The 27,543-nt window shown below is 45.1% G+C and overlaps 1 long non-coding RNA gene across 1 annotated transcript; it reads right to left on the minus strand.

Annotated features, from left to right (window-relative positions):
* Positions 1-23: 23 nt before the first annotated feature.
* Positions 24-25,775, minus strand: LOC114587951 (uncharacterized). The gene is made up of 3 exons (XR_003704357.2): positions 25,286-25,775; positions 9,327-9,606; positions 24-1,876 (listed from the first exon to the last, which is right to left on the minus strand). It is a non-coding gene; the product is annotated as an uncharacterized LOC114587951 (long non-coding RNA).
* Between the last annotated feature and the right edge of the window lie 1,768 nt (positions 25,776-27,543).

Here is a 27,543-nt window from a genome sequence, read left to right on the forward strand (position 1 = left end):
TGCTATGAGCCAAGTGTGGCAATTTCTCATCCCCTCAACGAATAGTTTTTTCCTTTCAGTGCTGAATTTCAGAGGGATACACATGCTTTCAGCCTCTCCTGATACTTGATCTGTTGACATCTTGCCAACCAAGGTAAACAAAGAATTGCCCATAACAGAAGTTGTTTGCAGCAATACATTAAAATGCAGCCTTATGGTTGAAAGTGTTTTATTAGGATCTAGGCGGACAACATTTCCTTTGTGTTAAGAGTGGATTGTTCTTGGTCAAGCCTTTATAAATGGGTCTTCCTCCAGAATCTTGGCTTCTGTAAGCAGACTGCAAAGAGAGCCCTGTGCCAAACCTAAAAAGCTTAAAACAGCTGAGCCAAAGCTATGTAGAAGATGCAAAAGACATTGAGAGTCAGTCTGATCTGATAGAGGGAAGTGTTTCTTGTCTCCAAGCACAGTGATTAGTTAGATGTAGATATTGGAAGCAAAACCTGCCTCAGCTGCCTCCATAAATATTTGTTTAGTAGTACCATATAGCAATCTGTAGGGACGTGGGTGGTGCTGTGGGTTAAACCACAGAGCCTAGGACTTGCCGATCAGAAGGTTGGTGGTTCGAATCCCCGCAACGGGGTGAGCTTCTGTTGCTCGGTCCCTGCTCCTGCCAACCTAGCAGTTCAAAAGCACATCAAAGTGCAAGTAGATAAATAGGTACCGCTCTGGCGGGAAGGTAAACAGCATTTCCGTGTGCTGCTCTGGTTCGCCAGAAGCAGCTTAGTCATGCCTGCCACATGACCCGGAAGCTGTACGCCAGCTCCCTCGGCCAATAAAGCGAGATGAGCGCCGCAACCTCAGAGTCGGCCACGACTGGACCTAATGGTCAGGGGTCCCTTTACCTTATAGCAATCTGTATTCTAACTTGCATGGGTTAGAAACTATAGTGAAGAGAAAACACACCTTGGGTTTGTTGCATTCCCCTAGCAAACAGTTGGGAGTGGTGGACTCTGCAACCGGGTCTGCAGTAGAGGGGGCTGGCTATTTTATTTGGTGTTTAAATATATGTACAAAATCAAGCAAGGGAAGGGAACTTTTATCCCATGAAGCCGTTTCCTCCCACCTTCGCATCATGCGTGGTATCGATGGGTCTGTGGAGAGAGGACAGCTCACACAAAATCAGGAGCAAACGGACTCCCAGTTGCACACTGGCAAGGCATGCTTGCTGCCCCTACCAACTGATACGTGCCCCTCCGCCCTGGCAAAGAGAACTCTTGTCTCCAGCAGAGAAAATGTAACTCTCATTTCCTGTAGGTGGGGCAACATGCTTGCAGCGCTTCGACTTCAGAGGCCTTAAAATTAAGATATTGTTATGCACTTTCAAATTAACAATGTGCTTGGCTACCTAAAGAATTAAAACCAGAGATTTGGTAAATGAGATGACTTGAACACACTTGACTATTATCTCATGTTGTGTAGAAGATCACCATTTGTTGGCATCTGCCTGTCTCGAGAGACGATGGAGTTCGCCTCCAAGGGTGAAGTCAAATTGCTGGAGAATCACAGCGCCTGCTGTGGCTGCAGAGACCGGGAACTCTTAACTGCTGCCTCCTGCATTGCTTTTCCTGAAGTGACCTTTCTGGGGCGCATATCTGGGCAGTGTGTCTGGAGGTCCTCGGCTGCCCAGATGACAAGACCCCCCTCTCAGCCTCGCTGACATGGTCCAAAGGAAAGCAGAGCAAAACGTTCGGCACCCGCTTGGCTGCAGGAAGGAGGATTACAAGGTGCCATGAAACTGCCTTAGGGACTCTGCTCCAGATTTGTGTAGAATTTAGCCTTTTCTTCCCCAAAGATATTTCGCAAGGCAGCTGGTACAGATTTTTCCTTGGGTTTTAACCTGAAGAAAATCAACGTTGTGGTCAGCATTGTGAAATGCAGCATTATGGAAGAGTAAAGCATCAGAAGAATTGATGCTTTTGAATTATGGTGTTGGAGGAGACTCTTGAGAGTCCCATGGACTGCAAGAAGATCAAACCTCTCCATTCTGAAGGAAATCAGCCCTGAGTGCTCACTGGAAGGACAGATCCTGAGGCTCCAATACTTTGGCCACCTCATGAGAAGAGAAGACTCCCTGGAAAAGACCCTGGTGTTGGGAAAGATGGAGGGCACAAGGAGAAGGGGACGACAGAGGACGAGATGGTTGGACAGTGTTCTCGAAGCTACCAGCATGAGTTTAACCAAACTGCGGGAGGCAGTGGAAGACAGGAGTGCCTGGCGTGCTCTGGTCCATGGGGTCACGAAGAGTCGGATACAACTAAACGACTAAACAACAGCAACAAAGCATCAGACCGAATTGAGGATTATTTTAGATTCCTCCTGAAATGGAGGCAAAAACAGTAGATTAAAGGCTTGGGAGCTGCATATTTTTATGGTTTTTTTGGGGGGGGTTGTTTTTTTTAAATGATTGCCACAATTGTTCTGGGTAGTCTAGGGGGATATTTAATTTGAAACTTTGGCACCATCTGTGTTTTGGGAACTATAACTCCACAGAACATGAGAATTTCTGTTCTGGCATTTCATGGATATCCTTTCAGCAATACTGATGTGCTGAAGAGCAGAAATAAAATACGTCGGTGCCTGTTGCTGGCTTCTGAGCTGCAGGAGGCTGAGTAAAGTGGCATCTCACAAACAGCTGTTCTAGGGCAAGTGATATTGAGCGCCATATGGACACACACTCTTCACTATTAATCAAACGTATTCTCATCGAGAAGGACAGCGTTCTGCCCTGCTCTGTTGTATGGTGATGTCTGGAATTCATTCTTTCCCATTTAAACAAACAAGTCTAGTCCAGGGATATTCTGTTTAAGGGAACAAAACACCCTGGTCCACAGTGTGCTCTGAGAATGGAAATACTGTATTTTTTGCTCTATAAATGCACCAGACTACAAGACGCACCTAGTTTTTGGAGGAGGAAAACAAGAAAAAAAATATTCTGAATCTCAGAAGCCAGAACAGCAAGAGGGATCGCTGCGCAGTGAAAGCAGCGATTCCTCTTGCTGTTTTGGCTTCTGGGATAGCTGCGCAGCCTGCATTCACTCCATAAGACACACACACATTTCCATTTACTTTTTAGGAGGGAAAAAGTGAGTCTTATAGAGCAAAAAATATGGTACTTTCCTCTTTGCAAAAAAATTGCTTCTGTTTGCTTCTCTCCCATGCAGTCTCACTGACTCACTTTGATGCAAGTTTCTTTATTGGTTAAAACTACTACTTTTTCCCCATTCTGCAGCTCGTTTTATAAAGTTCTTGGTAGCTATCATATAGAAGACATATCTGCTCCTAGGTTATTTTTCCTTGTAGTGGACTCTAGTTGCAACTGCTCTTTTCTTCCATAGATGGATGTGGTAGTTTTCTTAAACTTGCTGGGGGCATCGATTTAGGGCTGGCTGGCTACCAGTTTGTTGTTCTTGTCTTGTCCAATTCCTGAACCTAAAAACCAAGCCCAGATGCTCACTGTTCTCTGTCCACATTTAATGTAACATCACATACTTCAATGGTACCTTCTACAGGTCGGTGAAAATCGTGCAGTTAAAATCAGCTGGGGGAGGATAGATTTATTATCTGAATTATCCTAGCACTATTGCAATAAATTAGGGACATGAGTGGCACTGTGGGTTAAACCACAGAACCTAGGACTTGCCAATCAGAAGGTCGGCGGTTCGAATCCCCGCGACGGGGTGAGCTCCCATTGCTCGATCCCTGCTCCTGCCAACCTAGCAGTTCGAAAGCACGTCAAAGTGCAAGTAGATAAATAGGTACCGCTCCTGCGGGAAGGTAAACGGCGTTTCTGTGCGCTGCTCTGGTTCGCCAGAAGCGGCTTAGTCCTGCTGGCCACATGATCCAGAGGCTGTATGCCGTCTCCCTTGGCCAATAAAGCGAGATGAGCACCGCAACCCCAGAGTCAGTCACGACTGGACCTAATGGTCAGGGGTCCCTTTACCTTTACCTTATTGCAATAAATTACTTGTGTTCTTTATAAGACTAGCTGTCTTCCCTGACCCTGCCATTCTTTCTCCACTTTCCTGAGAATCCTGGTGATGTGGCCAAATGTTTGCAACCCTCTGGTTTTCTGGCGTGGTCTCCTGCCATGTTTAATAGCTGATTTATGTCTATTTTTCAGCACAGTAATAAAATGCAATTCCAGTGCCTGCCTTGCCAACTTGGGCGGTGCTCTGAGGCTTTTCAAAGCTACTTAAATTAAAGTTGTAATTTGATTAGATAAAAGCTTCTTCCTTACCTATTCTGCCCCCTTTACTGCTTTCTCTTGTTCAATGCAGCTGAGGAATTAGTGATTAATTGCTCCTTGGTCAGTCAACTTGAGTTCCTCATTGGAGAAGTGGCTTTGGTTAGTGGTTTCCTTTCAGATAAGTTTTATTTTGCTATAAGAGGGGGGGGGAATGCCATCAAATAAAAATTGATGGGGAAGAGAAAGCAAGTTATAAAAGCTTCATGTTGGCAACAGATGCTGTCTAAGGGGCGGTAAATTATAAATCCCCCAAATGCACTAAATTAAAAGCAAAAAATAATAATAATGGGCAGAATCTATAAGAAAGCTACTAATTAGCATTGCAGGGGGGCTTAGTTAAATGGGATTTGCGAGTGAACAATAAAAGGATTTTGGCCTTGGAAAACAGACTGCAGGATAAAATAGCACTATATGTAGTACTTTTTGAAACTACCATTTTAATTCTGCCATTAGGCAGCAGCAGCCAGGAAGTTGTTGTCGCTGCTGCTGCAGCAAAACAAAACAAAAAAATGCCTTCATTGGGAGCAGAATATTGGGGCAGTGAACTTTGGGACTTCAGCAGCAGGGCCCATAAAGACCCACAGTCGTCCTTAATGTACCATAGGGCAATTAACACACACAAAAATGCCCTTATTAGACAAATTGGCAGATCCAAAGGACTGCATAGCTCCCTCTGTTTCCACACTCAAGGCCTTTGTGACATGTGGGTTCCTCCTGTGCCACAAAGCACAGGTAAGTAGCGAGATTTGCCCAAGCACCGTATTTTTCGCTCCATAAGACGCACTTTTTCCCTCCTAAAAAGTAAGGGGAAATTTGTGTGCGTCTTATGGAGCAAATGCAGGGAGGAGGCAGGCAGGAAATGCCCCCAAGAGGGAGAAGGGACTGACGCGGCCAGTCAGTCCCTTCTCCCTCCTCGTAGAAAAGCCCGCAGGAGCCACGTGCTCCTGAAAGGGTGCGCGGCTCCTGTGGGCTTTTGCGGGAGGTGGGGGTATTGCCATAGCCGTGCGCAGCCCCTCTGGCCGGGAGAGGCTGCACGTGGCTATGGCTTCTTTGCTCTTTGGGGATGGATCCCGCTCACTGTCTTGGTTTCTTTACTCTTTGGTGTAGGGGGGGGGAACCTGGGCTTCCCCCGGCAGCCCCAGAAGCTCTGGGAGAAGTGGACAGGCTGCGTACAGCCTGTCCGCTACTCTTTGGGGCTGGGGGGGGGGGAATAAGATTTCCCCCCCCCTTTATTTCCCCCTCTAAAAACTAGGTGCAGTGTGCCTTATGGTCCAGTGCGCCTTTTGGAGCGAAAAATACGGTAATTCTGGGGAGCCTGTCCAGAAACTCCCCAGCGATTGCGGGGGTGATCCTTCATGCCCAGAAGCCTCCCGAGGTCAGAAATCTCTGCTGGCTAATCACTTCCTTTGTCATCCCAGACCTTGTGCCTGGTAAAATCCCGCCGGCAGCAAGACCCGGCTGAACCGCTTTGCCGACTTACAGAGAGGGAGGCCAGCACTGAATCTGGATGTACTGTACCGACCTGACCATCTGTTGCCACATTAAAAGAGGCCACAAAGAGCAAAATCTGCCACCGGGTTGCGGGGGGGGGGGGGACAGTGCGCGACAGTATTTTAAAACCAGCAGGAATTTGTCAGGCTTTTGCTAATGCTGTGTTGCTGACGACGTGCCTGGATTTGGGCTTGAGAAGGTTGTGGTGCTGTGCTAAATATAGCCGCCTTTTCCTGCATGAGCCGCTCTAGTGACTGAAGCCACAGGGTTGCTGCTGCCTGGCAGACTTCCCTTTTATTTTTTAAAATAAGCCCACTGGCATACTTTGCTTCTTAGCTGCTCATCGTCTCTTCCTGCATGGTTCTTCTGCTCCCTTCCTCCCATCCCCCCGCGTGGCACCATTTCAGCAGGTCTCTAAGATTTCCAATGAATGTGGGTGCATCATTAAGGATCTAAGAAACAGCAAGGAATCGTCAAGGAAATATTCAGCATTTTAGACTTTTAAGGCAGTGGGGTTTTTTAAGGAACGGTGTTGCACTAGGGTAGGGGGCCAGAGCTCACTTGTGGAGCTTTGCACCCTAATTTTGATCACAGATGACAGGAAAGACTGCTAGCTCTGACCTTGGAGAACCTGCTGTTACGCGATACGATACAATACGATAATCTTTATTGTCATTGTCCCATGCAGAACAACAAAATTGAAAAAAACAAAACCAAATAAGACATTCAAAGCCAACAAGCCTGCTATCCCAGCTATCCCAGCCTGGTTAGTCCCCTAAAAACTCTGATGCCCCATTTTTCAAATATAACATACTCCCATAGAGACTCCTTGTTTTAGTCATTTAGTTGTGTCCGACTCTTCATGACCCCATGGACCAGAGCAGCCAAGCACTCCTGTCTTCCACGGCCTCCCGCAGTTTGGTCAAACTCATGCTGGTAGCTTCGAGAACACTATCCAACCATCTCGTCCTCTGTCATCCCCTTCTCCTTGTGCCCTCCATCTTTCCCAACATCAGAGTCTTTTCCAGGGCGTCTTCTCTTCTCATGAGGTGACCAAAATATTGGAGTCTTAGCTCCAGGATCTGTCCTTCCAGTGAGCACTCAGGGCTGATTTCCTTAAGAATGGATAGGTTTGATCTTCTTGCAGTCCATGGGACTCTCAAGAGTCTCCTCCAGCACCATAATTCAAAAGCATCAATTCTTCAGCGATCAGCCTTCTTTATGGTCCAGATCTCACTTCCATACATCACTACTGGAGAGACTCCTTACCTGCGTTTAAAACCAAAATAGCATTTGGATAGAAACTGTTTCTCACTGTTTTTCACCAAGAGCTCAAGTGAATAAAATGGTTTTAACCCGGTAACTTAAAGAGAAGAGGGAAGTGTGCCTCTCCCTGAGCACACACACACACACACACACACACACACCACACTTTGTAGAGTTTGAGAAAAGCCAGAATATATTTAGCGAGTGCACAGGGAAAGAGACTGGACCCAGTGGCCTCTTGGTTCTTCCAACAGGACTTTTCTTTCAGTAGGGAACCTATGGCCCCATTGGACTCCCATCATCCCCAGTCATCATGGACCAATGGTCAAGGAAGGTGGAAGTTAAGTAGGAACAGCAGGAGAAAAATATCTAATGAGAAACAAGAACAACTTTAAAAAGTGAGAAGCAAAAAATGATTCCTCACCCCTTGGTAAGACAAGGTTTCAATGAAAACGAAGAATCTAACTGAACAAGCAATGTTGTTAGGTACACTACATTTTAAATGATTCTCCCAAGCTCGGTTGGTCAGAGTGTGGTGCTGATATTACCAAGGTTGCAGGTTCAAACCTTGTATGCGACAGTTGCATATTTCTGCATTGAAGGGTTTGGACTGGATGGTGCTCAAGGTCCCTCACAACTCTATTATTCTAAGTTACAGGTGAAACTCGGAAAGGCATTGCTCTGTCTCATGTCTCTCATCTGTCTCTTGGCAATGCCCCATAGATTCTCTATGGGGTTCAGGTCAGGTGAGTTTGCTGGCCAATCAAGCACAGTAATCCCATGGGCTATGAACCAGGTTTTGGTACTTTTGGCAGTGTGGGCAGGTGCCAAAGTCCTGCTGGAAAATGAAGTCAGCATCCCCATAAAACTCGTCTGCAGAATGAAGCATGAAGTGCTCCAAAATCTCCTGGTAGACGGCTGTGTTGACCCTGGACTCAATGAAGCACAGTGGACCAACATCAGCTGATGACATGGCTCCCCAAATCAACACAGACTGTGGAAACTTCACACTGGACTTCAAGCATCTGGCATTGTGTGCCTCCCCATTCTTCCTCCAGACTCTGGGTCCTTGGTTTCCAAATGAGATGCAAAAGCTGCTCTCATCAGAAAAGAGATTTGGGGAGCCATGTCATTAGCTGGTGTTGGTCCACTGTGGTTCATCAGCTGTACGCCATGATCATCACAATTATAACAAATAAAGGCTTGACATATTTCGCTTTGCAAGTCATGAGTCTATCTCATATAATAGTTTCATCTTTTAAATTGAATTATTGAAATAAATGAACTTTTCAACGATATTCTACTTTTCCAAGTGTCACCTGTATTTGCTGTATTTTAAGCTTTGCTGCCCAAATCAAGCATCTTCTGACATTCCCTCAGTCTTCAAGAGAAGCCTAGTTGGCAACCAAACTGCTTGTGCTGGACAAAGACGGCAACTGCCAGCAGAGCCTTGGCCTTGGGCTTCCTTTGGGCTCTAAAATCACGAGGAATAGAGGCTGGCATTAAATACTGAGAGCTTTTGACTGGCAGGTATTGCATTCATCTTCCAGCATGTCTCCTGTCTCCTTGCTCTGATGCCTTGCTGTGCTCATTTCTTGTTTTAGAACCTGATGACAATCTCCTTCCCATGTGATGGGCCCATGTGTTTCTTGGATCTCGGCCAATGCCTTGACCTGTTATAAGAAGCCTCCACAATCATCACTGGCACTTCCTTTTGATCCATCTCATTGCTGCCCTCTGACCTTTCTCCCTTCACGCATTTTCTTCAAAATGCCTCTGTTTGTGCCTCTGTAAACTCACAGAAGTGCACAGCGATGGCTCTATAGCAGCTCTCAACCTTTGCTTTTTAGAGTATGCAGCACTTAAAAAAACAAAGACCCAGAATTGTGGTCCCGTAAGAAGCAGGACGCGGGTGGCGCTGTGGGTTAAACCACAGAGCCTAGGACTTTCCAATCAGGTCAGTGGTTCAAATCCCCGTGACGGGGTGAGTTCCTGTTGCTCGGTCCGTGCTCCTGCCAACCTAGCAGTTCAAAAGCACGTCAAAGTGCAAGTAGATAAATAGGTACCACTCCGGCAGGAAGGTAAACGGCGTTTCTGTGCGCTGCTCTGGTTTGCCAGAAGCGGCTTAGTCATGCTGGCCATATGTCCCGGAAGCTGTACTCCCTCAGCCAATAAAGAGAGATGAGCGCCGCAACCCCAGAGCCGGTCACGACTGGACCTAATGGTCAGGGGTCCCTTTACCTTTACCTTTAAGAAGCAGATGGAGTAAGAAAAGATCCCTTACCTTCCTGTATAAATGGCATTGGATTCAGCTGCAGGCCCCCTTGGAGGAAACAGATTATCCGGACCTATGTTAGCAGAGATTTAGGACTGAGTTTGGTGAGGAATCAGCCTTGGTCACCCTGGCAGGTGACCTCCTTCAAGGGAGAGGTGGGAGAGGGCCACACGAAGGCTGGCTTGGAGATCTCTCAGGGGCTTTTGATGCCATGGACCACAGCATCTTCCTGGGCCCTCTCTGTGGGTTGGGAGTTGGAGGACCCATGTTGCAGTAGTTCAGCTCCTACCTGCATGACCAGCACCAGATAACAGCCTTGAGACACATGTCTACCTCCTGTCTACATCTTGGCAGCTTCCCTGTGACATGCCACCAAGTTTGATTCTGTGCCCGCTGCTATTCAACATCTATATGAAGCAGCCATCAGTGGTTGGGGGCATGATGTTATCTGTATCCCCCCCTAAAAAACCCTGCACAATAATCCGCCAGCATTTTAGTGTGTGCTACTCCTAGCATACCAATTTTTATTCAGTTTTGCCTAATATACACATTTTTACAAGTACAGTGGTATCTCCAGGCTCATCACAGCTATCTGCCAATCACCCATTCCCACCCCCCTCTGAGTAATACCCCTCCCCACCTTCTCACTATATAGAAGGATCTGGCAACTTCTGTTTCAGTGTATCTGAAGAAGTGTGCATGCACACGAAAGCTCATACCAAGAACTAACTTAGTTGGTCTTTAAGGTGCTACTGGAAGGAAATTTTTTTGTTTTGACTAGTGGTATCTCCAGTTGCAGATGGGATCCATTCCAGAGGCTTGGCCAGATCCCGATGTTTTCGCAACTGGAGAGACCGCTTCTGCACGCACACATGCGGCAGTAGAGCGCTTCTGTGCATGTGTGCGCAGCAAAAACCCGGAAATATACTTCCGGGTTTGTCGCTTACGTATCCCGAAGTTTACGTAACCGGAGGGATACATAAGCGGAGGTACCACTGTAATTTTACCTAATGTTTTTGAGGGTGTTATTTTAACCAATCTATGCATTTTTGTACACATTTTGTACACTGCAAAATTCAGGGCAGTGTGAATTTTGAAGGATAGCTCCTTCTTTATGTGTTGCTTTAGAAAGTGCAAATTGCATTAAAATGTGAATTAGACTGAATTTCTTCCCCACTGCTAATGATGTATTTCCAAACACATTTGTCTCTGTGTAATTTATAGGTTTAGATCTATACATAAATTTTTAGGTGTGCATTTTTTTAATGCAATATGTGAAACAGCTCCCAGGTTTGATTTCTGCTGTGATTATTGTGAATTGCACAAAATAGACTTTTGAGATTCAGCTTGTTATTCCATTGTATTTCTTAGAAGAGAGTATTACTTTTTTTTAATGCACTCCATGCAGTTTGAACCGTTCTAGTGTTGCTGTAATATAAGGGCTGTGTAATACTTTAATTTGTACAAGAGATATATTATGTAAATGAGATCCTCATGACCTCTGGAATAGACTTCTTTGTTCCCTCATGTTATAAAGTGAGTCATTAAAATGTCACTTAAATTTTACAGCATGCACTTCCTGTCTTGTTTAATTATAAGAAATTTGGTTGAGTGTTCTGCGTGGGGTACAATGCAACCTTGTACAACAGGCAATTCTAGATTCAACTCTAAAAGGTCTGGAGAACATCAGGCTCATTGCCTAACCATTTAATCTGCTTGATTGGATAGGTTTTTGCGCCAATTAAAGGAGTTTAGGAAATCATCGAAGCTTTAAGGCCATTATCTATGAACCATACATAAAATTTTCCTAGAATTTCATGGAATTGTAGCGTTGGAAGAGATCACGAGGGTCATCGGGTCCAGTGCAGGAATCATTTGCCCAACATGGGGCTTGAATCCACAACTCCAAGATGAGGAGTCTCCTACTCTACTGACTTTCAAAGGAAGGAAGGAAATTTCCATCTGCCCGAAGGCACTGAAAACAAATATGTCATTTGAGATGTTAGTGACTTAGAAGAACGGGGATGGAATCATGGGGAAGAGGCATAGGAGTTGCCCCCCAAGGTTGAAAATGCTGTTCTAGTTTATTGTTCTAGAATCTCAGATTTAATCAATGGAAGACAGCACTAGTCACAAGCTAATTTCTGGATTTCTCATTGCACTTTAAGGTATTTTTTACAAATCACTCCCTATAGAAAACACTGAATATAGGTTTCTTAATCTCTTCCAGTATAGTTGAGAAATGGGGCAGCATATAAGCAAGTTTATTTAGCTTGAAGGTTCTTTATTCACTGGGAAGCTAAACGAAATGTACTTCTTTTTATTTAAAGTAAAACAATTAGAACGGTAGATCAAAGATTAAATTTATATTAACATCCAAGTTGAATTTCAGATTCATAAAATGAATAAATGTAGCCAAGGTGGGGTTTTTTTTAGGATTTGCTCTTTTTTTCAGGATTTGCTTAATTATTATTATTATTATTATTATTATTATTATTATTATTATTTATACCCCGCCCATCTAGCTGGGTTTCATTTGGTTTGGCTTGTCTTGGCAAGTTTCCAAATTTTGATTCTTTCCATTAATAAATTCTGGATCAACTTTTGTTCTTTTTGTTCCATTCCATGCAAAAGCTAAGGAGAATATTCAGTGGATTAAAGTTAAAGTTTAGTCATGACTAATTACAAATGAAATCTATTTTTATTTTGTTTTCAGAATTTTTCACTATATACGTAAACAGTAGCTTTGACTTAGGCACACCTTCAACAAATAATAATAATAATAATAATAATAATAATAATAATAATAATAATAATAGTTTATTATTTATATCCCGCCCATCTGGCAATATGCCATCTGGAAATACAATATGCCATTTCTATCCCTGGTGGGTGAAGACCAGCTGAAGAAAGATATTTTTCACAACCCGAGCTGTGCTTTCCGAGCAGCCCTGTGCATACACAGCTGGAGCAAAAGATAATCCTGTACTTATACACAGTCTAATAATTTACTTATCCTGTTCGCGTAGCAATTTCAATCAGCCGTGCCAGTGATGACCTTTGCATGCTAGTTTCTGCTGCTTTCCCCCATTTTACAAACCGGAGCCGAGTTTGAGCCTCCCATATCTGGGTTGTGTGGTGGCGCTCACAAAGCCCCACCAGTGAAATCTCACCAGAAACCAGTGCCGCCGCCGCTGCTGCTGCTGGCACCACTTCTCTGCCGGATGGGGCGGGTGAGGGCAGCAGTGGAGCAAGCTGATCAGGCGTCTGGGGCAGGGCCAGCCGGGGCAGGACATTCTGTGGGGCCTCCAAGGAGTCTGCCTTCCTCCTCCCACTCAGCTGCCCTACAGCTGAGGGGGAGGAGGCGGGTGGACCGTATGGGGCAGCGTGGAGCCTGCGGGTGCCCAAGCCACTGCATCACTCCCAGGAGAGATGCGTGGCCCAGGCGCACTTCAGGTCCTGCGGTGAGTGCCGCCCGGCATTTTGTCACCCCTCTCAGAGATGGCACTCAGAGTGGCCTGGCCCCACCGCACCCCCCTTCCTCTGTCCCTGGGTGGGGGTCCCATGACTTCACTGCCTCTTTGGCTTCTGCCGCCTGAGGCGGCTGCTTCACTCAGTCTCCATGGGTAGCCCAGCCCTGTTTCCCACCTCTCTGCACTTGGGCTGATAAACACTGTACATTTAAAAATAAAATAAAAAAAAATTATTAGTATTTTCCACACAACAACAACACGAAAGATATCTAAAAATAGCAATACACAACACACAAAAATCAACATTCGAAAACTAAAGAAAGCAACAACAACAACAACACTGTACATTTAAAGCCCAGTTCAAGCATCCTGCAAACTGTCGTTTCTTTTTTAAAAATATTTTTTATTGATTTTCTTTTTCAGGACAAATATCCAATATCATTACTTAACATTCTTTTTCCTTTTTTAAAAATATAATTTTTATTATTTTTTAACATATCATTTTCAACAGTAATTAAAAATACTTTTACATCTTATTCAAATTTTTGACTTCCATCAATCCTGTCTGAAAATTTTCCAATCTAATCTCTCAGTATGCATTTCTTATCTTCCCTGTTACATTTCAAACTCATAACCAACATCTCTATCTTTTTCTACTTTGTAACACTTCGTATATTTCTCCTTACAAAACTTCATGTAGTCCTACTAGCGTAATTTGTTGATTACAGTTGCTCTTCAAATAATTCACACACTTCTTCCAATCTTCTGTTAATCCCTGGTCCCGCAGGTTTCGAATCCTTCCTGTCATTTTGTCCAATTCTGCATAGTCCATTAATTTCGTCTGCCATTCTTCTTTCGTCGGAATTTCTTCTTGTTTCCATTTCTGGGCTAACAATACTCTTGCCGCATTAACATTCATTTTCCAATTTCCCCCCCTCCCTGTTGACTTCCCCCAACTTCCATTTCTGATTTATTACATCAAATGTTACATTCTGTTCTTTGTACACAATACTTTGTTATCACCTGTTATATTTCTTGTTCTCGCAAACTGTCGTTTCTTAAGGGTGCTGGGAATTGCAGAGCTGAGGTGTCAACTACATTTCCCAGGATTCTTTGCGGGAGAAGTCACATGCTTTCAATGTGTAGCGTGTGCAAAGCCCTGGCGTAAGGGAGGAAGCCCTCCTCGTCTGACAAGGCGATGCAGCTTGCCTGGAGGTAATTTGTCTGGCATGGTCTCCTGTTATCTTTCGGGTTTAAATAAAAATGTCTCATCCGTGGCTCGACAGCGTTGCCATAGAAACATCTTGGTGGAGTGATGGCTGGAGTAGACAGAGGCAAGACATGCCAGGGGAGCAAAGTGATGGGGAGACAGAGACAGCAGAACAGACCTCTCACTGGCTGGCGAAGAGAAAGGGCATTTAGTGGCCTTGCAGGACCAGGCAGTTTTCCAAGTGGTTTAGACCTCACTTCGGGCATGGCTTGCTTTTGCAAGCAGTGGCGTAGCAAGGTCAGGTGGTACCCGGGGCGGAAAATTTCTTGTCATCCTCCCCCCATACACACTCATTGAAATCTAGCTGGACTCCCAAGAGACTGTGATCTACTCACAGTATAAAATGAGTGGCTGTGATCTACCCATTGTCATTGCCAGTTGTTGTTCAGGGGAGGGGGTTGGCCAAAGTTATTGAGCTTTTTTGGGGTTACAGGATTTGGGTCCTGAGTAGAGGAAGCTTGTGCTTCTCTCCTTCCATCCACCCTCTGCTTGTTTGCTCACCTGCCTCCTTCCCGTCCTCTCCCCTCCAGCAGCCCAGGTGCGCAGGGCTGTCAAAACGAAGAGGGGAAGGCTGCCAGCAAAGCGGCACAGCTCCCCCTCTTCCCCCGATGGCTTGGGGTAGCAGGGAGTCACGGGCAGGTGGGGCACCGCATGTCACGCCCCTCGGAAATGACACCCAGGAAATGTAATGAAAATGATGTATAGATGGTATACCACTCCGGTTAAGTTAGCAAAAATGTATAAATCTAGCAGTAAATGTTGGAAATGTAAAGAAAAAGAGGGAACATTCTATCATATGTGGTGGGAATGCAAAAAGGTGAAATGTTTCTGGGAGATGATATACAATGAGTTGAAAAAAATGTTGAAATATACGTTTATAAAGAAACCAGAAGCATTCCTACTGGGAATGGTGGGAAGTGATATAAACAGAAAAGAATGTAAACTTTTTTCATATGCAGTAACAGCAGCTAGAATATTATTAGCCCAGAAATGGAAGCAAGAAGAATTGCCGACGATCGAAGAATAGAGAATGAAGTTGATGGACTATGCAGAATTAGATAAATTAACAGGAAGGATCCGAAACCGACGGGACCAGAAATTTACCGAAGACTGGAGTAAATTTATGAACTATATGAAAAGTATTTGTGATGATCAAACGACGTTTGTAGGTTTGCAGGAAGTTCTGTGAGGAGTATTGTTAGAAATATTGTAAAATTGGAGAAGGGGAGATGATATGTTAAGAGAGGTAAAGACAATATAAAATTAAGTAATGCATATAAAGTGATTAAGACGGAAGATCAGCGGAGGTGCTGAGGGAAGTCCAAAAAGACTGTATTTGTAATAATTTGTCTGGTACATTTTATAAATTGTATGTCAAAATTAATAAAAATGTATTTTTTAAAAAAGAAAAGGAAATGGCACCCAGGGGGGGTCCGCACTCACCGCCCCCCACCTTGCTCTGCCCCTGTTTTCAAGCTGCCACTGGAAAATGTAATCTGAAGCCCCCTTGTTCCTAAGCCAGCATATGTTGGGTACTACTTGACTTTCCCAGGTGGGGTCCCAAAGGCCACCCAGAAAGGCCCGAGGTGCCCTGTCTCTGACACAGGTAACTGCTGCCTGCACCTGTGAAATTCTCCTTCCCACCTGTCAGGATGCAAAGAGCCCAGAAAGTCAACTCTGCTCCAAGTTGAGCTCTGTTGGGCCATGGGAGTTGAGGCATCGATGCTATTGGCTGCCAAGAGGATTTAAACACACATTAGATGCCAATACCTGGAGGAATGTGTGGTTAAACAGGGGTAGTCCACAGCTGGCCGGCCGAGGCAGCTGCTTCAGGTGGCAAAAGCTCTCAAGGCGGCAGACCTGCAGCCTCCAGCACAGATTTGGGCCAAATTCACACCCCAAATCGCACAAGATCTTGCCCAAATGGGGTGACGTGTTACCTGAAATTGGCACTGGTGCCAGGGCCAATGCCAGCAGGTGTGGCAGCAGAAGGTGGCGCTTCCTGTTTCGCCTCAGGGAAACAGAACGCGCTGCCCCTGGAGCAGCATGAAAAACTTGGGAAGCTTTATTTAGTGAATAGACCTGGCCTGCCGAACACAAGCAGCGTTAAAAAGGATGGTTAACATAAGCTAAAAATAGCTTGCAGAACTTTTGGACGCGTAATATGTTCCAAAACCTCTGCAAGGATTATTGTTATTAGCTAATGTTGATGTTTCAGCACTGCCCGTCTGAACCCTTCCTCACCCCTGTTAGCTATAACTTGTCACGGAGCAAATATTGACAAGTGAGAGCATTATTACTTATCCTTAAAGCATTGCAGTCAACCATCAATCCGTTTAAAGGTCGTACTCTGGTGCTGCCGGAGACATAAATAAATATTTGTACAGCTCTGGTATTAAACCTATTACACAGCAAGGTGCTCTTACTATAGTCTGTGCATATCGTGCCAATAATGAATGCCAAGTACTGGTCAAAATCACTGCAGTTTTCCATAATAAGTTGCGGTGGGGGGGGGGTGATGGCTGAAAAGCGAGAGGGATTTGGTCTCTGAGACTGCACCATCACAAACGTCTATTCCACATGCACAAACAATTATTCAAATGGGAATCGGACAGTTTAAAGAGGGGGGTGGTTCTAAGAAAGAAGATATCTGAATACACACAAGCCAGAAGCAGAGGCAGACCTGAGCCGTAGAACCCAAGGACCCTTCGCTCCTGCAATAAAATATTTGAGGAGACCGAGGAGCCCCCCCCCCCCCGTTGATGGGGACTGCCATTCCAATGGGGTGTCTGTGAGCAACCTCTTGTGATGAATCGCTCTACAGTGGTACCTCGGGTTACATACGCTTCAGGTTACAGACTCCGCTAACCCAGAAATAGTGCTTCAGGTTAAGAACTTTGCTTCAGGATGAGAACAGAAATCGGGCTCCAGCGGCGCGGCAGCAGCAGGAGGCCCCATTAGCTAAAGTGGTGCTTCAGGTTAAGAACAGTTTCAGGTTAAGTACGGGCCTCCAGAATGAATTAAGTACTTAACCCGAGGTACCACTGTACATGCTAACCTCAGTTTGCTAGGTTGGGTGACATGACAAGCTACAACTGACCAAAAATGGAAGCAAAAATGGAAGCTTCTGAACTTCACCTTTTGCCTGTGCCAGAGATTTCCACATATGAACCTCAAGGGAGGCTAAGCTTCTCACAATAAACTATGATTTATCATTACACCCGTCATACACCAGCCATAGTGTAGCACGGTGACTAAGGCTGCAGCTCTTTGCATGCTTAAATGGGACTAAGCCCCACTGAATGTGGCAGGACTATCTTCCATTTATGGTCCAGAACACCTGCTGAGACAGAAAAGCCCCCGTCTTGCTTCTGCCTTCAATTCTTTATGCACTTTCAGGGAATCTGTTGCAACTCAGCCCCATCAGCTTCAGCATGCAGATAATAATCCCGATCTGCCTTACGAGGTTGTGAAGTTTTGTTTTTATTTAACAAAATGTACATATTGCTAGCCAGTAGTGATGTTTGGAAGTGAGAGCTGGACCATAAAGAAGGCTGATCGCCGAAGAACTGATGCTTTTGAATTGTGGTGCTGGAGGAGACTCTTGAGAGTCCCATGGACTGCAAGAAGATCCAACCTCTCCATTCTGAAGGAAATCAGCCCTGAGTGCTCACTGGAAGGACAGATCCTGAAGCTGAGACTCCAGTACTTTGGCCACCTCATGAGAAGAGAAGACTCCATTTTTGCTTCTCATGATGGAAGATGGAGGGCACAAGGAGAAGGGGACGACAGAGGACGAGATGGTTGGACAGTGTTCTCGAAGCTACCAGCATGAGTTTGACCAAACTGGGGGAGGCAGTGGAAGACAGGAGTGCATGGTGTGCTCTGGTCCATGGGGTCACGAAGAATTGGACACGACTAAACGACTAAAAAACAACAACATATCGCTAGATTGTAACCACCTAATGGTTTACAAAAATAGGAAACAAAACACTGAAATTATTGATAACAACAATTGATAACAACAAAAGATTGTTACAATCAACAGTAGCTAAAAAGAAATAACACACATGCAACTTCCACATGTCTGGAACAGCAAAGTGCAGCGAAGGCACCTGCCTGGTGTCAACAGGTAGGGAGTTCGAAAGGGTAGTTGCTGCCAGACTAAAATACTAATTTCTTACAAGTAAGGAACAAGCATTATGTTAGGGCTGCCCTATGTCCAGAATTTCCCAGACATAGGTGTCAAAAATGGCATTCCGGCAGAATTTCTGAAAAGCAGCAAAACTGTGTGGGAAAACCCAGGCATATGGCAGCCAGTATAGGAAGTGTTGATTTTGGGGTTGATTTCCCTAAGAAATAGGGGGAAACTTCAATTGTTTGTGGAGATCTTGACAAAAAAGCTCAACAACTTTGCCAGAAAAAGCTCAAGCCTACATTTTGTGCACCTGAAACAGTGCCAGTTTTGCAAATTGATGAAATTGAGTGTGCTCTTTTGGGGTAAGGCAATTCTGCAAAAGAAAACATATGCAAAAGTACTTGGAGCACTCTAAATCACAATACAGATACAGAATTCCCTGCCATAATCGTCCTTATTATCTCACTATTTTTTTTACCACTCCTCAAAGGCAGAGAGATTTTGAGATCCCCTCCCCCGATCCATTCATCTCACCACATTCATTCCGCCAAGTGCAAAAGACTATGTTGGGTCTCATCAACGTATTAAGTGTTTCATTGCACTGTGCACAATATAACTCCAGGGTGATTAATTAGCTGGAGTACTTGAGATCTCAGAAACACTGCAAACCATTAATGTAATTGAACTTTACAGTCAGCACAACAAATTAAGAGGGAGAAGCAATTTCCCCCCCTCTCTTTGCAGTTCATTAGTTAGGGCAGAATGAAAACAAGATGGTTAGAGAGAGCCTCCTTATAAAATGGAGTGTGGCATTTTTTGCACAGTGAAGAGCCCACCATCCTATTAGGAAACACACAAAGGAAAACACCCACCCACCCCTTTTGTAAATACCCTTAGGATCCTTTGTTTGTGTTCCCACAAACACATGGGCTATGCAGAACCCGCAAATGTTGGTCTGTAGCAGCAAAAAGAAGTTCTGTTTCATCCAGATGAGGACTCTGGCAGAAAAGTCTGCAACAGCGAAAACTAAGAGGGCTGGGGCTGGAGGAGTTATTTTGTGCATTGAAATAATAGCTCGGTAAATGTTTTCCACTCCTTCAAATCAGTTTCTATCTTAGACGCATACTTTTCTGAAATATACTCAGAGTCGAGAGTCGATTTCATGCTCTTTATTCAGCTCATGGTGGTGAAGAGGAATGGAAGTTCCCCCAGAATGTCTGCTTTATATACATTATTTACACAATCGGCCCCATGTGATTGGCTAATTCTGGGATTCTCCTGCAGGCCAATCAGGTTGCGGATTCACTTCCACCTGGAGCTGGATTGGGTGGCTCCTGTGGACCAATCAGACTGCTGTATTCTGGACCCTATTGTTCTAGGACCAATCAGACTGCGGCATTCTGAATCCTATTGTTCTAGGGCCAATCAGACTGCTGCATTCTGAATCCTATTGTTCTAGGGCCAATCAGACTGCTGCATTCTGAATCCTATTCAACTCAGTACATAACATTTTCTCTCTTTCTTTAGTGGATCATGTGGGTCTCCATAAATCAGAAGCGCAGGGGACGGCGATTGAGCAAACGGACTGACCTGGCTGAACAAAATTGCTTACAGACAGCACTATTTTATTATTAATTAATTAAATTTCTATATCGCCATTTGTCTGAGGATCACAGGGCAGTTTACGATATAAAAACACATAGCATAGTAACAAAAATAATAAAACCACCCCACTCCCCAGTTTAAAAGGCCACAGATGGTTATATTAGCCGAAGGCCTGGGAGAAACACCTGGCAACTTCAGGTAAGGAATGAAGGCGTCGGGCAAGCCTCCCTGGAGAGAGCATCCCACAAATGGGGAGCCACCACAGAAAAGGCCCCTTTCTGTGTTGCCACCCTCCAAACCTCTCACAGAGAAGACACATGAAGAAGGGCCTCAGATGATGATCTCAGGGTCTGGGTAGGTTCATATGGAAAGAGGTGGTCTTTGAGCTATTGTGGTCCTGAGCCATTTAAGGCTTTACAGGTCAAAACCAGCACTTTGAATTGCACCTGCAAACGAATTGGTAGCCCGTGAAGTTGGGCTTGGGTTAGTGCAGTGTTATGTACTAAGTTTGGATCCTAGAACAATAGGCAGGTAGGATCCTAGAATGCAACAACCATTCAGGCTCCAGGAGGGAAGCAGAATCAGCCAATCAGACGGAACTCGTTGTGTAAATAATGTATATAAAGCCTGAGGGTTGGGGGGGGGATTCATTCACTGTTTTACAAGCTGCAATTAAGAGCATGAAATCACTACGCTGCTCCGAGTATATTTCATGCTGTATGCTCAAACCAGCTTGCCCAGGTGAGCAGCCTGGCTGCCGAATTCTGTACTAGCTGAAGTTTCTGAACCGTCTTCAGAGGCAGCCCTATGTATAATGCACTGCAGTAATCTAACCTAGAGTTACCAGAGCATAGACAACAGAAGTTAGTCTGTCCCTGTCCAGATCGGGGTACAGCTGGGCCACCAGATGAAGCTGATGGAAGGCACTCCGGGCCACTGAGGCCACCTGAGTCTCAAGTCAGCAATGGATCCCCAGGCTATGTCCCCGCTCCTTTGGAGGGATTGCAATCCCATCAAGAGCAGGCAAGCTTCCATCCTTCTGATCGAGGAAATGACCAACTGACAGGGCCTTACTCTTTTCTGGACTGAGCATCAGTTTGTTGGTTCTCATCCAGTTCATTACCGAGGCAAGACATCAGTTCAGCACTTCCACCTTGTTATGTACTGAGTTGAATAGGATCCAAAATGCAGCAGTCTGATTGGTCCTAGAACAATAGGATCCAAAATGCAGCAGTCTGATTGGTCCTAGAACAATAGGATTCAGAATGCAGCAGTCTGATTGGTTCTACAACAATGCAGCAGTATGATTGGTCTGCAGGAGCCACCCAATCCGGCTCCAGATGGAAGTGAATCCACAACCTGATTGGCCTACAGGAGAATTCCGGAATTAGCCAATCACGTGCAGCCCATTGTGTAAATAATGTACAGTGGTGCCTCGCAAGACGAAAAGAATCCGTTCCGCGATTCTCTTCGTCTAGCGGTTTTTTCGTCTTGCAAAGCAACCCTATTAGCGGTTTAGCGGCTTAGCGGCTATTAAAGGCTTAGCGGCTTAGCTGCTAAAAGGCTATTAGCGGCTTAGTGGCTTAGAAAAAGGGGGGGAGCAAAAAAAAAAATCGCAAGACTAGCAAGACGTTTCGTCTTGCGAAGCAAGCCCATAGGGAAAATCGTCTTGCGAAGCAACTCAAAAACGGAAAACCCTTTCGTCTAGCGGGTTTTCCGTCTTGCGAGGCATTCGTCTTGCGGGGCACCACTGTATATAAATCAGATACTTTGAGGGGACATTCATTCCTCCTTACCACTATGAGCTGAATAAAGAGCATGAAATCCACTCTCGACTCTGATTATATTTCACACCTGCAGATCTGTCCATGGCAAGGGACTCCCCAAATCACAGGATATGTGCAGAGTTCCAGTTAAACTGAGCTAATTGGCAACGAGTCATCTGGACATGTGTTAACAAGTGTTTGTGTGCAGTTTCCCGTTTCCTGCATGCAGCAGAAAAACCAGCCTTCCTAGTCCTTTCCATATAATATTTCAGTTCTTCTTTTTCATTGACAGTTTGCCTTCAGTTCCTTCCTCTTGTATGCAACGTTGACAGCAGTTCCCTGGACGATGAGTTAACACAGAGAAGCTTCCCTCTTTTTGCCTTCCACTTCAAATCCACCTCACAATACTTGCCCATTCAGAACCCTGGAGGTTTGGAGGCCCATCTGCTGAAATGGAGACCGACTGTCTAATCCGAACAATCGCTTCTCGTGGCAGCAAGCCCTGTGCCGCTCCGTGAATGCAAAAACTCTCCCTCTCATGGCACCATCTGCACAGCCATCAGCTAATCCCCAGTCCCCTTTCTCTCCTTTGAATTTGCTCTCTAGAAAGATTTGCTAAGGCCAGTCACCTGTGTTTATCTGTCTGGGCTCCACTCCCCTCTGGGCTTCTGGAGTTATGCGAGATTAGATCGCCTTTCTTTTTTTCTCCCAGTGTACTTTATTCCAGCTTGAACGGAAACTGCAGCCAGAAATACAAGTCACTGTGGAGCAATAGAGGAAGACGCCTGCTTGTGGGCTTTGGAGATGCGTCTGCTTGGCCACTGTGGGGGCAAAGAGGGTGGAGAGGCATCTGTTAAGTTGTGGGTGAACATATCAGACGACACAGCGATTCTCCAAACAGCTCTTGTTTATTCACGGGTCAGAACAGAACTGAACTGAAGGGTTCAGCCAGCCTGCTTATATAGAGCTCCAGTACAACGTAACTGTAACAACTTTCTGTAACTATCCAATCACTGAACGTCACTTTCGATCCCTTATTTGCATATGTGGACCTGAACTATCTACAGTATCCCCCTGCTGGCCCAGGGTGAGAACTTCAGTACGTAACAGCGTCCATGCCTTAGATGTGAGCAACAAGGTTCTACGCCCAGCCTTGTTAAGGACATCTGCTTTCTAAGCACCCAGAAAGCAACACACCATCTCTTTAAAACACATTACACAATTCTGGTGACTTTTAAGGAAGCTCACATCAACATGAACTTCCTCAGCCTTTCTGCTTATTCAGCAGTTATAGATTTTTAAGGGGGGGGGGGGACTTCTGAGAAATGAAAGATGAAACAAAGATCAATGCTCGTGATCCTAAGCATATCAGCACCTGTAAAACAAGCGGGCATTATTCTGTCTGGGTTAAACCACAGAGCCTAGGACTTGCCGATCAGAAGGTTGGCAGTTCAAATCCCCGCGACGGGGTGAGCTCCCATTGCTCGGTCCCTGCTCCTGCCAACCTAGCAGTTCGAAAGCACGTTAAAGTGCAAGTAGATAAATAGGTACCACTCCGGCGGGAAAGTAAACCGTGCGCTGCTCTGGTTCACCAGAAGCGGCTTAGTCATGCTGGCCACATGACCCAGAAGCTGTACGCCGGCTCCCTCGGCCAATAAAGCGAGATGAGCGCCGCAACCCCAGAGTCGGCCATACAGGTTATACAGGTTGAAGGGTATAATTGTTACTTAATTGTTACTGCACAGATGGGAGTGCTATAGAATGATCCTATACATTACTCAGAGGTAAGTCCCATTGAGTTCAGGTAAGTCCCAGATAAGTGGGTTCAGTATTGCTGTTTTTGTGTGGTTTTCCTGAAATATAAGTACTAGCCAAACGCCTGGTAGAAGAGATCTTGCCTCCTCACCCATTTAAAGTTGAGGTATTCCTCAATGAAATGACAAACTTACCTGCATGTACAAATACCATGAACTGAGCACTTCACAAACCTTCCCACATGTTGTGATTATGAATGGAAGAGAAATTCAATTCCGTTCACATTTAAAAGTGAACTGACTTAATTCCCGCTTTCTGAAACATTATGCAAACCAAGCCACAGCCATCCTTCAATTTTGCCCTCATCTGAATTTTGCAAGGTCGTTTCGCAGTCAAGTAACATGCACTAAAACGCTACTAGGGTAGGATGTGTATTCAAAGGCATACAGGTATATTAGTGAAAATAACATACAGAAATGCATTATATTAGGGGTAACTGCTTTGCAAAATGTGAATATTAGGAGAAACTCACATTGAAAAGGTGTAGAATTTTCATGTGATGATGTGGAAAACTGAACTTAAGGTTGGAGAAATGGAGAAAAGCCAAACTTGACATATTCCCCCACAGGGAGCTATCCCTTTCCTTATCTCCTGAAGAAATTTATTTCTGGCAAAGCAAGGTACCTCGCCTCAAACAATTAGGGTTGCCTAATGTGAAAGAGTCCATTGCCCAGCCATAACATCTAAAAGTCAGTTAGTTGTTTATTTCCTTGACATCTGATGGGAAGGCATGGCCCTCTAGATTACTTTTCCGTAAAGACATGCTAGAAGTCTCCAAAGAAATGACAATCTCCCGGGCAGCTCTCAGAAGCACTTCCAAATATCAAAATCCCATAGAATCTTACCACATTGCTTTCTGCATGGATAGGGCCCCTGTGACTTTTGGAGCAGCATGATTTGGATAAAACCCACAGGGGAAACTTCCTTAGCCCTGCAGTCCTGGGCGAAGAGGCATCTGTCCATGTCTGTCATGCCACTGGTAACAGGCACAAAACCTCTGACCTTTTTTTTAAAAAGGCAACGAGCCTCATCTGCTAGTACTTCAGCTGCAGGCTACCTAGAATTCAAGGGGTCCACATAACACCCCACATAACATCATCATCATCATAATTTTTATTTATACCCCGCCCTCCCCAGCCAAGGCCAGGCTCAGGGTGGCTAACAAGCAATAATAAAAACAAATTGAATGAATACAACTTAAAAACAAAATTAAAATACAACATTAAAATATTGAAACATTAAAATATTAAAATGGAGCCTCATCACAGGAGAAGAAAGAAAAAGAAAGAGGGGGAGGGAATAAAATTGGCTCCAAGCCAAAGGCCAGGCGGAACAGCTCTGTCTTACAGGCCCTGCGGAAAGAAATCAGATCCTGCAGGGCCCTGGTCTCATGAGGCAGAGCGTTCCACCGGCTGGAGCCAGTGTTGAAAAGGCCCTGGCTCTGGTTGAGGCTAATATAACTTCCTTAGGGCCCGGGACCTCTAGGGTGTTGCTATTTATGGACCTAAAGGTCCTCCGTGGGGCATACCCAGAGAGGCGGTCCCGTAGGTACGAGGGTCATAGGCCGTGAAGGGCGTTAAAGGTCAAAACAACATAACAACACAACATAACATAACATAACAACATAACATAACATAACATCATCACATCACATCACATCAACACAACACAACACAACACAACCTGTCCTCTGGGAAGTGCAATTAGTTCTGGTGGCAGATTCCCAATAAATGGGCAATGCAACCAGCTCCTTTGCTGAAGAAAAATGCGAAGGAAACTTCTTTTTCATAAAAAAAGAGGTGTTTCACAAAAACTTTCTCTTCCCCTCCTTTCCATTAGGTGCATTCACTGATCCAGCCCATAATTAAGGAAATGATAAGATTAAAGTTTTCCCAGCTTACTTGCTAAACGCTGTCTGTCAGGCAAGCTGTGAGTATTTAGCAGCGTGTGAGCGAAGAAGGTTTCTTCTTTAAATGTCAGGAAGCAGCTGCACCCACAGGCTGCAATCCTAAAGCCACTTACTTGGGAGTAAGCCCCATTGAATTCAGTAGGGCCTACTTCTGAGTAGACATGGTTAACATTGTGCCCTTTGCTTTTAATGCCACAGCATGGAAACTAGCACTTTGTTGCATTAAAAAGACAAGGTTGGTGCCTTTCCCCAGCAAAGAAGAATTTTAAGTGGTTTCCCCCCTCCTTGCATGCTGTTTGATAATATTAATAAACAAGCTGGCTTGGTATGCTAAGCCCAGACACTTTCCCATGACCTTGTGGAGGCATATAAGCTGCAGCCCTGGAGCTGCCAATAAGCACTGGCAGGTCCTGCTTACTGGACATTCAGACACGTCTTCTCTGAGTAGTGTTGTAAACAAAAATTGCCCTTTTCCGTTATGGGGTATCTGGGACGCAGGTGGCGCTGTGGGTAAAACCTCAGTGCCTAGGACTTGCTGATCGTATGGTCGGCGGTTCGAATCCCCGCGGCGGGGTGAGCTCCTGTCATTCGGTCCCAGCTCCTGCCCACCTAGCAGTTCGAAAGCACCCCTAAGTGCAAGTAGATAAATAGGTACCGCTTTATAGCGGGAAGGTAAACAGCGTTTCCGTGTGCTGCGCTGGTGCTGGCTCGCCAGAGCAGCTTCGTCACGCTGGCCACGTGACCCAGAAGTGTCTTTGGACAGCGCTGGCTCCCGGCCTCTTAAGTGAGATGAGCACGCAACCCTAGAGTCGGACACGACTGGCCCGTACGGGCAGGGGTACCTTTACCTTTTTAAGAGCCCATATAGAGTCCTTACATAGATTCCCTATTGGTAGGAGAGAATAACAGAGGCCAACCAGAAAATACTGAGAAGCAAAGCAGCTAGTAAGCTTGATCTTTAGTGATCTGTTGCAACAGGGTGCTCACCTCACCCGCAGGAGAGGAGGAGGAACCCAGAAAAATGGTGTGCAAAGCCTTATAAAGACTATTGAAATTGCCACCCTGTAGATCAAGACCACCCCCAGAAACACCATACATACATCACAGAAGGGGTGTAACCCAAGACCACCCCTCAGATACATCATACCTACATCACAGAAAAGGCGGTCTAAAACAGAAATTTGAATGTTGTTTTTCTCTTGTCGTTGTTTATCTCCTGTCTGGCAGGTTACTTGATTGGATTGCCTGGGGAGCCTGGCCAGTCTTTTGTACAGTGGTGCCTCGCAAGACGAAATTAATTCGTTCCGCGGGTTTTGTCGTCTTGCGATTTTTTTCGTCTTGCGAAGCACGGTGTCGGGAAAGCTTTGGAAAAGCTTCAAAAACCACCAAAGTCTTTAAAAACCTCAAAAAAGGCTACCACACCGCGTTCTATGAGTTGCTCCTCGAAGTCAAGTCGCAACTGTATTAACGGTTTTAAGAAAAAGGAAACAAACTTGCAAGACGTTTCCGTCTTGCGAAGCAAGCCCATAGGGAAAATCGTCTTGCGAAGCAGCTCAAAAAACAAAAAACCCTTTCGTCTAGCGAGTTTTTTGTCTTGCGAGGCATTCGTCTTGCGAGGTACCACTGTAATGATAAATACTTAGTTCCTGAGCCAGGTCACAGGCTCACACCCTATTCAAACACAGACATACCCTTAAGACAGGATTTGTGAAGGAAAAGACAATGGGGAGACTTTTCCATTTTCCTTAACTTTGCAGAGAAAACATTTGGTCAGTTTGGGAATCAAAAATGGTTCCAGGTCAGTCTTCCTGTGCTGATCTATGTACGTGTTTGGTTGGTACACTTATGAACATTACCATATATCTAAGACCTCAAAATTCCTATCACTGTAGACCCACTGAAATTCATGGATCTCAAGTCCCCACATTCCTTACTTTCCATGCATCTTCTCTGAGTAGGAATAACTTTGGATACAGCCCGGATCCAATGCAGGCTATTTCAAAATAATGTAGAGGACCAGAAAGAACCCCTCCCAAAGCGCTATGTGAATCCACAACACATACGTTTGCCTCTCTGCAAATTGATGCTTTGTGATGCTGTCCTTATTTGCTGTTCATTATGCAAGATTTGCTTCTCACTCTTGTGCTTTATAATTTATGTGTAAGCTGCCACGAGTTCGATTTCATCACAGCATGGCAGGCTATCAGCGCCCAAGTCAACGCCTGCAGAAATGGAAGTATGAATGGAATT

Source organism: Podarcis muralis, chromosome 17 (genome assembly GCF_964188315.1).
Source record: "Podarcis muralis chromosome 17, rPodMur119.hap1.1, whole genome shotgun sequence".
NCBI classification, from domain to species: Eukaryota; Metazoa; Chordata; class Lepidosauria; order Squamata; family Lacertidae; genus Podarcis; species Podarcis muralis.